At 43.4% G+C, this 15,367-nt stretch overlaps 1 long non-coding RNA gene across 2 annotated transcripts; it reads left to right on the top strand.

The window, feature by feature from the left end:
* Window positions 1–4,720: 4,720 nt before the first annotated feature.
* On the top strand, window positions 4,721–7,485 carry LOC115356961 (uncharacterized). Of its 2 annotated transcripts, none has more exons than XR_003928054.1 (3): window positions 4,721–4,750; window positions 6,501–6,680; window positions 6,857–7,485. It is a non-coding gene; the product is annotated as an uncharacterized LOC115356961 (long non-coding RNA). The 2 variants fall into 2 exon arrangements; XR_003928055.1 differs by having other exon boundaries at window positions 4,734–4,750; window positions 6,498–6,680.
* Window positions 7,486–15,367: the final 7,882 nt, after the last annotated feature.

Below are 15,367 nucleotides of genomic sequence, written 5' to 3'. Positions count from 1 at the left end.
GTGGCCGCAAATAAGGCGAGAGAGGAGAGCTGATTAATTTCAAAGGAAGCACAAAGGGGGATTCTGTCACTGTTATAGCCATTTTAAATAATTGCTGCAATATTCATTCAGTATTATGAATTTTCGTTTAGAACTAGTGCTCGGGCCCTAAATCTGTAACTTCAGTAGCTTTATGGGTTAAGTCAGGTGACTGAAGGTGTGTGTGGGTGAGTCTAGCAGTGTCGGTTGGTTACCATGGTTACATGACAATTTTGACCACTATTTACGCTGCGTAGAACTCCTTGTCAGTAGTTTCAGATAACTGTTCGTTACATTTGAAGTTGAACTAGAATTATGGAGCCATTTCTGTTGATGTTTGTTTGCTCCTTTTTTGTTAAATCTTTTTTTCTAAATGGGAATAAGTGGCGTTTGGAGTGCGTTTGAATCACCACGGGCTGCTCCCGTCCAATCAGCACCTTCGGATGCCGTGACAGTCACCGTTATAATATAAAGGGTTTCCTTTAAAAAAAAAAGTAGTCTACTATAACAAAGTCTGTGATACAACGGAATATTTCCAACAAACGTGAAGTCTGTGCACCACTAATAGTAGACCTGCATTGTGTATATGTGTCACCAATCACCAGACAAAAATTTGCCTAATTTGTGATTTCACCTGGGTGAGATAGCGCCGCTTTTATAGCCGGAGTTAAACTTAGCTCATAACCTGGTCCCGACCAGGTTATGAGCTAAGCATAAGTTACCATGGTGATCTAGCCGGGTTAAAAGAGAGCCACCTTCGTGATACAGGAAAGCCTGGCTTTAGACTCAACATACCTGCTAACCCACTAAACCTGCGTCGTAGTACAGACCTCAGGTCCCGACCAGGTTATGAGCTAAGTTTAACCCTGTCCGGCTATAAAATTACGGAGACAAAGAGGATTTAGGGATCGCGCGGATCCGCTGGCATTTCCTGACGATATTCTCCATGAGCAGTAGGCTATAGATTTTCATCTGAGGGAATAGCCTACGCTAGGCCTAAATTTTCATTTGCACAATGCAGGTCTACTATTAGTGGTGCACAGACTTCACGTTTGTTATAAATAGGCCTATTCCATTGTATCACAGACTTTGTTATAGTAGCCTACTTTTTTTTTTTTAAAGGAAAGCCCTTATATTATAACGGTGACTGTCACGGCATCCGAAGGTGATGATTGGACGGGAGCAGCCCGTGGTGATTCAAACGCACTCCAAACGCCACTTATTCCCATTTAGAAAAAAAAGATTTAACACAAAAGGAGCAAACAAACATCAACAGAAATGGCTCCATAATTCTAGTTCAACTTCAAATGTAACGAACAGTTATCTGAAACTACTGACAAGGAGCTCTAAGCAGCTTAAATAGTGGTCAAAATTGTCATGTAACCATGGTAACCACCGCCTGCTCTGTCCGACACTCACCCACACACACCTTCAGTCACCTGACTTAACCTCAGGCTTTACAACACTCCCATAAAGCTAGTGAAGTTACATATTTCTAAACTAAAATTCATAATAGCTACTGAATGGATATATAGAATATAATGAGAGTCAGTGTTGACATAGCGTACGCATTCACTCGGTCAGCAATTTTCTGCCTGCTCTCCTCTCTCGCCTTATTTGCGGCCACAGTGTTGTTCTTAGCGTTAATTTTATTTTTTAAATTTTCATAGCTTTCCATGAGGACAAGCTGCTCCTCTTGAGTGAAATATGAGGCCAAACCGCCCCCTTTTCTGTGAAGGCGCACAGAGCACAAAGCTGACAGCCGGACTGAACAAACCTTGATGAGAACCACCGTCGTGATACCACTTAACTTTGACTGGAGCTTTAGGTTTTGTTGAGCCTGATAGTGAACACACAGCCTGGGGATGTGGAGCCTCCTTCGTAGTACAGCCCTCAGGTTATGAGTTAAGCATAAGTTACCATGGTGATCTAGCATAAGTTACCATGGTGATCTAGCATAAGTTACCATGGTGATCTAGCCGGGTTAAAAGAGAGCCACCTTCGTGATACAGGAAAGCCTGGCTTTAGACTCAACATACCTGCTAACCCACTAAACCTGCTTCGTAGTAGGTACAGCCCTCAGGTGTAGTGCAAACTCTGTTAACCCCGATATGAGGGAAACTCTGAGTTTTCCGTTTCACAGAAGGAGGTAACTCAAAGCAGAGACAGAGGAGTAACTCCAGCCTGTTTCACAAAGGGAGGTAACTCAAAGCAGAGACAGAGGAGTAACTCCAGCCTGTTTCACAGAGGGAGGTAACTTAAGCTCTCGGTCAGTTACCGCAGTAACAGACTCCATGAAACTAACCTGGTCTGGACCAGGTTTTTCTCATGAAACCTCGAGTTTCTCTCTGTGTCCGCCCTCTTTCAGCCACACACGGGATTTAACTTCCACATTCATTCAGTCAGCAGGGGAGTTTTGGCGTGGCATATTAGTTCTGCCGTCTGTTAGCTATTTAAAATAGGCTAATAGCCTAATTATAATAATAGGCTAATGATAATAATAATAATAATAATAATAATAGCTAATAATAATAATAATAATAGTCTAATAATAAAAACAGTCAGTAGGCCTTTATTAGAAGTCCATTAGTAGGCCTAGTTAGGTGGCGACTTTTTTCACGAACAGCGATCCCGTGGATGAAGGTGCACTGTTACTGCGCAGAGAATTAAATAGCATATTCGTCGGGAGATGGTTATAAGACCGCGCCTAGATGTTTATGCCGAGGTCTTACCTGTTTGAACAATGTTTTTATATTTCATCTTAAGCTGCTGCCAAGTGCGCTTCTCCCCCGCGGGATTGCACCGAAATGAAATAAATTAATAGGCAACCATTCAAGCAGTTTTCCCCTGTAATATTATTGTGATTGCAACGGACTCCATTCAAACTTACGCACTGACCGGAGCAGCAGTGTTCTCCCACGCCGTCTCCCTCTCCTTTGCCGCTGCAGCGGTGTTGCACTTTTTTTTCTTACTTTCTTTCTTTTTTTTTTTTTTTTAAACTGGGGTGAAAACGCATCCCGACGCTTCCCCGTTGCCATGGTGACTCGTCAAATCGGGGCTCCACTGACTCTGTCTTTTTACGGCTGTGGTGCACGCGCTTAACTCCAGGTGAAACTACTCCGAGTTGATCAAACTGACTCAAATCAGCTGTTCTGGAACCGAAAACTCAGAGTTTCATATCTCAGAGTAGATCAACCCCAGAGGCCTGTACCATAAAGCTGGATTAACATAGTCGGGCTTTCTCATCTGGCTTCACTTAACGAGACATCAGCACTCAGGATTTTCGGTACCATAAAGCCAGCTATCAACTCACTAATTCAACCCAGGCTTTTCCAATCTAGATCTGTGCGCGCTCACATAAAAAGGGCGGAGTTTGCTGCATGCGACCAATCGCAGACAAGGAAAAATCCACCCGAGCTGCATAGCCTACTTTACAACGACGGAGCAGGCAATGATCATTAATAAATACGAGGAATATAAATCCATCATCCAGGCAAAAAGCAATACAGTTGCAGCTGCCAAAAGCCGCAAGGAATGGTGGCAAAAAAATCGCCGACTGTGTCAATGTGTAAATTAGTGGGATTATAATCTGACTTCCCCACCATGACGGCATGAGTAGATCTGACTGCAGTAACGTGTGTATTCAGTAAATCAGTGTGTCTCCCTCTCAGCCGTACACTCCTGCAGAGGAACTGGCCCTCTCTCACAGTGAGGGGCGACCCTCGCTGGGCCGCTGCCCTCAGTTTGAGTTTCATCAGAATCGTCACTTTGATTCAACTGGTTTTGATATTTCATTTTATAAAGCATCTGACGCCTCATGTTTATTCTGCTGGTTAAAATATTATTTCACTGTCACTTAAAGACTGTAAAACATTTGGCACCAACTCTCATGTGGACTTTTCAGGGCAGCCAGCCTAAATACTAAATATGAGCAAACTAATGGAAACCTAAAGGAGCCCAGAGGCTGGTGTGTATTTTATCAAACTTTTATTTAACCCTCTGAATTAAATTCCCCTAATTTATTTTCATAAACATTAAAAAAAAAAAAAAAAAAAAAATACAAGAAGAATAGTAAAATGTATTAATTTTAATTTTATAAAAGAAGAAGAAAGGGAAAATGGGCAGGCCATTTTCCAAGAGAGCTGACTGGTCAGTAGGTGGGGCTTTTCTACCTGCTGAGCTCTGATCCTGAACTTAACCTGCTCCGAAGCAGGTTAGGTGTTCAGCGTATGTTACCATGGCAACGTAGCCCGATAAAAAGTAAGCCACCTTTATGGTACAGAAAAGCCAGGGTTAAGCCTGAAGTTAGCTCGCTAAGCCCAAATCCAGCTTTATGGTACAGGCCTCTGGTCTCTGTAGTGATCAGTGATCCAGGCTGAGTGACGTCAGACTGATCAGCTGCAAGGCCGCGTGACGCTGCTTGACAGGCGGCAGATCAATCATAGGCGGCGTCAGCAATGGGCCCGGGTGGGCCTGTGTGGGCCTGGGCCCACGCATTTTGAGCCAGGCCCGCCCAATCAGAAGAAAATGTTTTCGGAATTAAAATGTTCATCCTATTTCCAGCCTTAGCAGAGCTCAGGTGACGCTAACTTCTCAGGCAATCAGCAGCTTTCTATCATACGTGAGGTCCCGCCCCCAGGCTGCGTCATCAGCATGTGAACCAATCAAATGAATGAGTTAGTTTGCGCTCAAACGGTCCCTCCCAGACTCAGGAAGAAAGAAATGTGTACAGGTAAGAGAAAAAAGAGAGACGGAGACGGAGTTTATTATGGCGAAACAGAGCAGCTTAGTGGGCTTTTTCACCAAACGACTCCGTGTTGAGCAGGAGGAAACTCCTGCGGCCATTCCACCACTTGATTTAAATGTTACAGTGTGAGTGTTTGTTTACCGGTGAGCTCAGCCGTCCGGCCCCGCTCCCAAAGCAACGCTACTCCTCCTCCTCCTCCTCCTCCTCCTCCTCCTCCTCCTCCATCCATCCCCTCACTGTCATGTCAGCAAGCCAAGTCACAGTAACAAAAATAACTGGGACCATTTCTGCTGCACTTCATAGCCTATGATAGATTTATTATTCTGAATAAGCTGTAACCAAAATAACTTGGGCCTTTTTATGCTGTGTGCGTTTTATCCGTTGTTTATTAAACGGGTGCTTCCCATCCTTAAATGTGATTGGCTGAGCCGCGTTCCATGCCGTAAAATCAGTGTAACCCGCTGGCAGACCGCAGCACTAAATATCATAGACATAGGCCTATGTATAGCCTATATGTATATATGTCTATGTAGGCTATATATGTCTATGCAACATATCCCTGCGCCAGTGTAAACGGACAGAGCGTTGCCTAGCAACCAACCACTCTGCGCTCCACTTCCTCGTTTGGTCACATTTGTTTCATTTGTCTGTAAAGTCTGGTTTGACGTGCAGCTTCATATGGGACACAGGGCGAATGAGGGCCACCGCAAATTAAAGCCCGACTCCTTCAGCATTCGCCACGACGAAAATGGCCTAAAATATGTCACCTTGTCTTTCAATGAATGCACAAAAAAAATCACAAAGATGCTGCCGAAAAAACACAGAAAGCCTGCGGGGATTCATAGCCTCTATGAGCAGCCGGGTAACCCACTGTGTCCGGTGGCCTCCCTCATAAAAGCAATAAGCCCCTTGAAGCCGTGAGTTTCAGTGATTTTACAGCTCCGCTGGGCGTCCTGCCTTAGATAAGAACGGCCCTCAGCCGCTGTAAAATCAGTGTAACCCACAGCTTCAAGGGGCTTATTGCTTAAATAATGTTGCACTTTCTGTTCGATCTGAGTATGTTGGAACAGTGTAGCTTGGTTGGTTAAATAAATGGAGAGAGAGAGAGACAAAACCTCCAAAGATATATTTCCGTTTACAGTTTTGTTCAGTCAATAAGAGGAGAAATGAAGTGCTGAGTTCTAGGTGTTTGTCCAGTTCAGCACTGAGGTGAGGACAGCGACAGAAGCCTCTCAGGTGCAGACAGGCTGCTGGGATGCAGGCGGCAGAGCGCTGCTGTGTTTTTTTCCTTTTTTTTCTCCTTTTTTTTTTTTTTTTTTTAATTGGCCCACCCGTTTTTCTGTAGGCCCACCCATTCACTAAATGCTGGCGCCGCTAGTGTGATCAATAAATCAATAAACTCCTGCAGATACATGATATTTGTTTATTTGTGCTGTTTTATTTTCTGTAAGGCACAGTGTGATAACTCGTGTCCCAAATGTTGTGGAAACGTTGATTGATTGATTGATTGATTGATTGATTGATTGATTGGGACTTTTTATCACAGCTTGTGTGTGCGCGCTATACTGCCTTCACAGCGGGATGGGACTACGCAGAGAATCACATCCACTTTAGGACTGACCTCCAACCCCGACACACACACGCGCGCGCGCACACACACACACACGCACACACACACGCACGCACAAACACGCACACCACCTGTCTGAGGTCCTGTTTCCATTTATGAAAGCAGAAACTGAGAGACACAAAGCAGCTGAATCCCTGAGGGACGAAGTCAAAGAGGCTTTCAGAGAGAGAGAGGGAGAGAGAGAGAGAGAGAGAGAGAGACAGAGAGAGAGAGACAGACAGAGAGACACACCTTTGTCTTCTCATGTGGATCGTCTCTGCAGGAACATCAAACATTTCTCCTGAGGTTTGGACAATATTATTATAATTAGGCTATCATTATTATTATCATCAGCATCATTATGATTATTATGATTATTATCAGCATTATTATAATTGTTGTTTTGTTATTATTATTATTATTGTTATTGTTGTTGTTGTTGTTGTTGTTGTTATTATTATTGTTATTATTATCATCCTCAGTAGAGGGGAGGCTAAGAAAAGCCTCTGAAGTCTCGGCTGCTGAACACAGAGGAAGGAGACTCATGTTCAGGACCTGGATTCCTCCTCCTCCTCCTCCTCCTCCTCCTCTGCCGGAGCTCAAGCCTCAGCTGTCCGGGCAGAGACCCGCCTGAGCACTGCGACGGGGTTTGCCGGGTTGACGGTGTAGTTCGAGTCAGAGCACAGTCAGAAGTAGCCTCGTGCTGATGTCCGTGCAGAGACGCGCTGCTGTGTGAAGCAGCGCTGGAGGTAACCGGGTGTGTCGGCCGAAGCTGCTGCTGCTGCGGCTGCTGACCACACGGCGGCGCTGCTGTCTGACGCTGAAGCTGCATCTGACTCCAGCTCCGGTCTGAGACTGTTCACCTGTCCTCAGGTGATAAACGTTTAGTCCTCTTCTCCCACAGATTACAGATTACACCGCAGCGCGCATGTCTGTAATCTGAGAACAGGTAGCCTAGATCTGTCTGATGTAGATCTGTCTGATGTAGATCGACTTCAGTTTCTTCTTCTGGAAATAAACACAGGGATAACACAAACATCTGTTGTGCTTTTTGTATAAATTCGCAGCGGCGAAACTGAATCTCGACCTAACGGTTCTCTGAAAATTAATAAAGAAATATATCCTAAGTTTATGGTTTTCTGTTGGGGGATGTTTTCCTTCAGATATATTCACATCAATGAAAAAAGATCACAACACACTGCAGATAGAGCCAATCCAGAGAGGATTATTATAGCGATATTATAGGAATCAAACGGGAACCCACGTCCAGCTGAAATATTTAAACTCCTGCGACACGGAGAGGAAAAGGTTCATGTGTCGTTTTGTAAAAATCCAGTTATTTTAGTTTTTGTCGGATGTTTTCCTTCAGGAAATAGCGTCAATTCATTTTAACACCTTATAATGTTCATAACTCGACCCTGAAAATGGAAAGGGTTCTATGCATGAATTCATGAATTTTGAAATAAAATGCATCTTAAAGTTCCATGTATGTAGCCTAATATTAATGGGTCCCTGAAACTTTAATCAAGAATTATTAATTCAGTCTGATCTGTTTTATAATCCCGTGGAAATGTCAGAAAAACCTGAGACTACACCTGAAATAAAAAACGTTTTCACGTCAGTATTTTTTTTAAAACCTTCTGCCTGAAACGTGATATTAGTGGTTTGTCTCTTCAGTTAAATATTCCTGCCAACATTTCACTTCTCCGTGAAGGCATTTTTCAATTTGATTTACTATTTGTTTTATTGTATTAGGCCTAATTTATGTTTTATTATCTGTGTTTTTATTTATTTTACTTTCTGTTTTTTCTTTTTTCTTTCTTTTTTTTTTTTTTTGGTAAGGCGTTTTGAACTCCATTAACTTGTAGGTCAATTGAATAAGACTGATTAGACTGATTCATTATCAATATCATAGTATGATACTGATTATGGATCAGTTTTGTCTTTGTCTTATTCAATTACAATATTACACACACATAAAACAAAACTGATTTATAATCAATATCATAGTATGATATTGATATTGATCATAATAGTATGATATTGATTGTGAATCAGTTTTGTCTTTGTCTTATTTCTGAAGTTTCAGCGGCTTTCAGTCTTCAGTCTTCAGCTGAAAGCTCAGGTGTGTGTTCAGGAATATGGCAAAGTGATTTTCCGCTGCCACGTCACGCGGCCCCGCCCGCCCGCGCGCCCACCTGTGCATGTTTTATGCTAATGAGCAGGTGCGGCGGGCTGCGCGGCCGGCGGGGCAGAGGCAGTCCGCCGGTGATGCTGCCCGGGACGATGTGCGTCTGTTCCCGATGAACTGAACCGAATGGCTCCCTCCGCCAGGCTCGTGCAGCTGCTACCTGTGTGCGTGCTGCTCTGCTGCCCAGGTGAGTCAACAACAAACAACAACTAACAAACAACAAACAACAAACAACAAACACCTCAGCGAAAACAGTCCGCCTGCAGGACCAACCCGCAGCGAACTGCGACTTGAGCTGTTTTCTCGGCTGAGCAGGAACCCGCCAGAGACTAAAGCAGAGCCCGACACGGTCACTTGGTTGATCAGATTGATGTGATTGATGTGACTCCATCTGTCCATCATCACTCTGCTGTCCTCTGCTGGCTTTGCGTTGGACTGATTGATCTTTTCGTCTCTGACCTGTTGCTTGTGTTTCCCTCGCAGCGCCAGCGCCGTGTGATGCTGACAGAGCGAACATTTCTCTCAAGTGAGTTACATTACAGCACACAGATCTAATATAGATGATGTTACTGACCTAATGCTGACCACACACACACACACACACACACACACACACAGCAGATTTTTGAAAGAAATGAAAGGTAATATGGATATGATGAAAAGGCATGTCTTAAATGTTACGTAACACAGAAAAACAGTTTTGATATTTCTTGTTACTCAAGATGTTGGTGTTTGTTGCAGTGTGTGTGTGTGTGTGTGTGTGTGTGTGTGTGTGTGTTTGTGTTTTACTGCTGTTGTTTGATATTGTGATGATGCTGAGGCAGTGTGTGAGCAGAGTGTGTCAGTGTGTGTGTCAGTGTGTGTCGGTGTGTGTGTCAGTGTGTGTGTCGGTGTGTGTGTTGGTGTGTATTGCTCAGTGTGAGAACAAACCTGGCCTTGTTCTCTGTTGTGTGTCTGCAGCGGGAGCAGCAGGATAAAGCTGCAGAAATGGGACACCGCTTCCCACACAGGGCAGGTAGGCCTACACACACACACACACACACACACGCACACACACACACACACACACTCTAACTTGCAAAGCTGCTCCAGTGTTCCCAGTCAAACCAGAGCGACAGACAGCAGCTCTCAGCCTCACACACAGAAAAAAAGGTGCAAACGGAACCAAAAACACAACGTCCTGGTTGAACCTTCTCTGGTTCCACAAAGGACCTGTCAGACTGCGGTTCCTTAAAGAACCATGTATTTACCTTTTAGTTACATATTTACTTACTTAAAGAGCTATAAAAACAGTTCTTTGAAGAACCGGCGATGGTTCTTCAAAGAGGACAGCAGAGAACAGAAACATGGAAACAGCAGTTACTTCTCATTTCTTAAAGGCCAAAATAAAAAATGTCTACAGGAGAACCATCTCTGATCCCACAAAGAACTTTTCACACCACGGTTCTTTAAAGAACTATTTATCTTACAGAAAAAGTTCCTCAAGGACCTGTCAGAAAAGGTCTTGGATGCGTTGCTGAAAAGGTTCTTCAAAGAACCCTAAACCTTTCTGAGAATAGTTCTTGCTGGAGCCAATTCAGATCCTTTTCAAATGTTTTTTTTTTTTTTTTTTTTTTTTCAAGAGAGGAACAGTCCACTAAATGAAGTGGTTCTTCAGCAGATGATGGTTCTTCAAGGAACTATTGAAGAACTATTTTAGAACCATTATTTTTCTGTGTGCAGGTTCCACATGGTGAGGTCAGGCTGCACACAGGCAGGACTGAGGTGCACGAAGCTTTCATCAAATATTAAAACACAAAATAAATTTTCATTTTATTTTTGTTTATTTCTAATTTAACCCCTTCAGACCCTGCGTCCATTGGAATGGACATGACATATTTCTGTCTCTAAACCAATAAATACTGGGTAACTGAATGATGTCAGTAATGCTGGTTACTGGTTGGATCCTGATTATCCAATCATAATCATGTTATGACTTTGAGCATGCTCTGAGAGAGGGACAGACATCGGACAAGACAAGCCTGGCTGAGCGACTGCAGAGAGGGAGGAGTCAGTGCCCATTTTCAATCAAAAATATAAATTTATGTTCATGATGGCCAAACAAATTTTCTGTCAGCATAAATGTGTTTTTTCCACTTTGTTTTTATGTTGGAAAGGAGTCAGAATCAGTTTAAATTTTGTTTTTGCCCAGCAGAAAAAATGCAGGTCTGAAGGGGTTAAGAAATACATTTTTCTTTTAAAATGAATGTTTTTGCCAATGTAATGTGTAACATATTGATGGAGGACGAGCAGAATCTGCCGCTCGGGTCGGGTTGAGACGCGGATCGGGACACAGATTTGCGTCCCGATCCACGTTCTGGAGACAAAACGGTCCAGAGGACGGGCGCACTGCAACTCGTGGTTTTGGCGAGCGCTTTGGTTTGAGGCCGGCGCCACTTCAACATGAGCTTTGTCATCAGTGAGGTGCCATGTTGCCGCGGGAAACGATCCCTTTAACAGTAAAGTATATAAAGTGGAACCACAAGCCACAGTCCGCTGTTGGACCCCGAGCCACCCGCTGAGAACCACCATGCTAACATGAACAGAAGCAAACAAATGCAGATCTAGATGTTTCAGATGTCACTGCAGAGCTTCAGAGATGTAGATCTACATCAACACTGCAAAAACTCCAAATCTTACCAAGAATATTTGTCTTATTTCTAGTCAAAATATCTCATTACACTTAAAATAAGACACGATCACCTAAGAAATAACTTGTTTTTAGACAATTTTCACTTGTTTCAAGTGAATTTTCACTTGAAAATTTACTTGTTTCATTGGCAAATTTTGCAAATTTTCACTTGTTTAAAGTGAATTTTCACTTTTTCCACTGGCAAATTTTGCCAATGAAACAGCTCTTTTTTTTTTTGAGCTTGTTCAGCTAAAATGGCGGCAAAAGGAAGTGAAAGTCCCCAAATTATTTTGCATATTTCCAAATGTTTGATGGAGTCACAAAGTATGACCCCAATAATCTAATTACCAAAATGACACACATGTAAGAACTGTGAATTAACATCATTTTCTATTCAGTTGGGTTTTTAGTTCAGTGACGTTCACAGTGAAAAGCCTCAGTGCAGCTTTAGGAGGAACACAAAGCAGAGGCGTGAGAACCTGACTCCACACTGAGGGTCAAAACATGAACAAAGATATTAGCAGCACACACACACACACACACACACACACACACACACTCTATCTGGTGTCTGATCTGTGGTTTTCCTCACAGTTCAGTGGCTCCATGTGATGTGACACAGCCTCTGTACAAAGCTCTAACCCTCTGATAGTGATCAGTGATCAATAACCCCGGCCTCCTCTGTGTGGCTCCTGCCCTCTGAGGTAAAGCAGCTCAGGTTTCCCGGACGGCTCCCGGCTTGGAAGCGGAGCTGATATTTTCTGTCCGTGTTCAGTTTTTGCTGCCAAATACTTTCAAATTTTCAGAGTTTCATCTAAAAATGTAATTATTGTCTGGAAGAAGAAACACTTGGACCAAAAAGTGCAGACAGAAACAAAGTGCAGGTCAGTGTTGTGTCCAGTGGGGGCAGCACTGAGCTAAACAGAGCAGAATCTGTGTGGGTCAGTGGGGCTAAATGCTCTAAACTGATCAGTCCATTTGATCCAGATATTGATCAGTAACTGGACTGTTCCTGTCCATATTTCTGCTGCAGACAGGATTATAAACTGAGATTATAATCCATGGCTGTGAAATGATTAGCACTGGCATTGAGGCTCTGTGCTGCTGACTGGCTGCAGAACCACAGGAGAACCAATCATCTGCTTCCTAAATGTTCCACATTTCCTTCCTCTGAGCTCAGAGAAATGTGGAGCTTCTGAAGCAGCGGAGGAGCAGGATTATCATCTACAGAGCTGACACTCTGCTCAGCCTCTGCAGCGCCCCCTGCAGGCAGAGCTGACACTGTGCTCAGCTGACTCTGGTAAAACTCTCCACTGAGACCCAAACCCAGACCAGTGAAATCATTTTAGTGCTGGCAGCTCTTTAACACAGCGACTGTGGAATAAACTACAGTGTTTAAATTAAGAATTATTCCACTAAAACTATCATCCAGCTGATAAAATCAAAAGTCGTATCAGGTTTGGTGTAACTGTGGCCAGGAGGAGATCTGGCTCCACATTATCAAAACGTTCTAACCTGCAAATCCTGTCAAAAAGTGAAGAAAATCTGTCAGCTCTCCAGTCAAGAAAAAAGAAAAAACAGCCACAAAGTCACTTTTATCTGGTAGCATCTGTTGCTAAGTGACCGACATAAAAGTTGTATAAGCGATGTTGGATAGAGTATTTAGGATTTCCCAGCCTGAGATAAGACAGGATTCCTCAAGTTCAGATTTGCTTCTGGGATAGCAAACTGGAACAGTCCTGTGTCAGACTGTTCCACTTTTAATTTAAGATTTGAGGTGGGAAGTTTCTGTTATGCGGCTCCTGATATTTGAGACTGATGTGTCGCTGGAGAATTCACCGTCAGCTGGGACAGACTGTCCCAGACTCCAGACCTCATATCTAACCCACTCGTCCCAAATGGGAAAACACAGAAAGGTGTGTCTATGTGTTTGTGTGTGTGTGTGTGAGTGTGTGTGTGTGTGTGTTGGGGGTCACCTGGATGGGAACCTGTGTTGGGAGTCACAGAGGAGTCATTAATGAGGGCCGGATGACAGTTCTTTTCTCTCGCCCTCTCTGTTTCCCAGAGCTGTCCCACTTCCATCCTCGGCCCGGCGGCTCCGCTCTGGCAGCAGCCGCTGTAATTCTGCGAGGAATTTCATCCCAACAAAACGCAGAATTGTAAAACGTTTGGATGTCCGACATTTTAATCAAGACTTTATTAATCTGTCACCCGAGAGCTGAGCTTGTTTCTCGGCTTTGCTTAATTTTATATTAAAGTTGGGGAACTTTAGCACCATTAATTAAGAGAATCAGGTTGTGTTACAAGGACTTAGTTTTGGTTTGTTGAGTCCGGCTCCTCGCTCACTTTGCCAGACAGCGCCGAGCTGTGAGGCAAGGTGAGGCTCGCAGGGCCCGGGGTGGGGCTCGCCGGGCCGGGTGGGTGGGGCTTCCAGGCCCAGGGGTGGGGGGCTCGCAGGGCCCGGGGTGGGGCTCACAGGGCCAGGAGTGGGGGTCGCAGGGCCATGGGGGCGGGCTCGCTGGGCTGGGTGGGTGGGGCTTGCAGGCCCAGGGGTGGGGGGCTCGCATGGCTTGGGGTGGGGCTTGCAGGGTTGAGGGGGGTGGGGCTTGCAGGCCCGGAGGTGGGGGGCTTGTGAGCCCCGAGGACGGGGCTTGCAGGGTCAGATTGAATTTATTTGGTGGGAAGAGGCAGATTGCGCCTCACTGATTCTTGGGAATTTGGATAAAACAGGTTTTAATTTTGAAAAAAAAAAGTGAGTTAAATTACAAAATCTGAAGGTTTATCATTATAGGCCAAGGTCTTGGCTGTTCAGCAATGTACCGGTGCAACCTCCTCATTTTGCATTTTTTTCATAAAATAGGTTTTTCCAGTTATTAGGCTACTTTGTTTTTGTCAACACCGTCACTGTAATTTTTTTTTTTTTAATTTGAAAAACATATTTTTGTATTAAAGAGACTATTACTTTAATAACTCAACAGCACCAAAGAAACATATTGTAAGCATTTTCATTTAAAACCAATATAACTGCCTCTGATGGTGGTGACACTAATCTGACGGTGGTGACAGTCGCCTCATTAAAACATACATTTCCAAAATTTATACCACTCAAGTCAATGGCTTCTTGCTTAACAACTTTATTTAACTATTTGGTACAAAAAATAAGAATCCTGAGCTCTGTTATAAGCATTTTTCAGACTTCAGTCATCACCGTCACACAGAAAACCTGACGGTGGTGACGTCTGACGGTGGAGACAAAAACTCTTTCACATGATCAGCAGGAGTTGTTCACATTAGCCAGCTTGTTTTCACCCTGTTGCTACCTGCATCAGACCTCTTCTTAAAAAGTATACATTTATTCCATAATCTAATTTAATATTTTTTATACAGAAGTGACGGTGTTGACATGTTATGGTTGTGACAGTAGCAGTGTCCAAAAATATGAAGAGATTTAAGAGAAAACAGCAAACTTCCAGGAGCCTGAGCGGTCTTGAAGCATGCAGTAGAGCTGAAGGTTTGAAAAGGGCTCCTCAGGAATGTAACTGACCTTGTAGTTGTAGATTTTTTTTTTTTTTTAAATAAATATCTGACGGTGGTGACGAATATGTGGGACACATTTTGAGCAACCACAAAATAATAGTAAATATTGTTCAAAACTCATTGTTTGTAGTTTTTAATACATATTATGATGTACTCTTTCATGTGGTAAAGACATTATTCAATGAAATTATTAGTTTTTGTTGTTTTAATCAAGTTGAAATGATTATCTCCTATCCGAGGACAACTGGTTTTGTAGGCCATGGGCCAACATATAATCATTAAATTAATACAAATTAAAAATAAACCTATAAAAGAACCTTACAAATGTACAAAGGACCCCCTGATTATGCCCTTGATTCTTTTTATTCATTAAAATGTAGTACATTTCCAACAGAAAAAGCATTTTTCTTAGTGGGACATGATTTATCCAAATTCTCAAGAATCAGTGGCCTGTGAGACTGTTCTGAGGTCAGTGTTGTTGATTTCTTTCAGATGCCAGTTGCTGTTTCAGAAACCAACACAACGTCCTCCATCAGCCCAGATCACACAGCTGACCAATCATATGCTGGCTCAACAGCCTCCAGCCAATCACCA

The sequence above is a fragment of the Myripristis murdjan genome, chromosome 3, assembly GCF_902150065.1.
Source record: "Myripristis murdjan chromosome 3, fMyrMur1.1, whole genome shotgun sequence".
Taxonomy (NCBI): Eukaryota; Metazoa; Chordata; class Actinopteri; order Holocentriformes; family Holocentridae; genus Myripristis; species Myripristis murdjan.
This window is presented reverse-complemented; position numbering and strand designations above follow the sequence as displayed.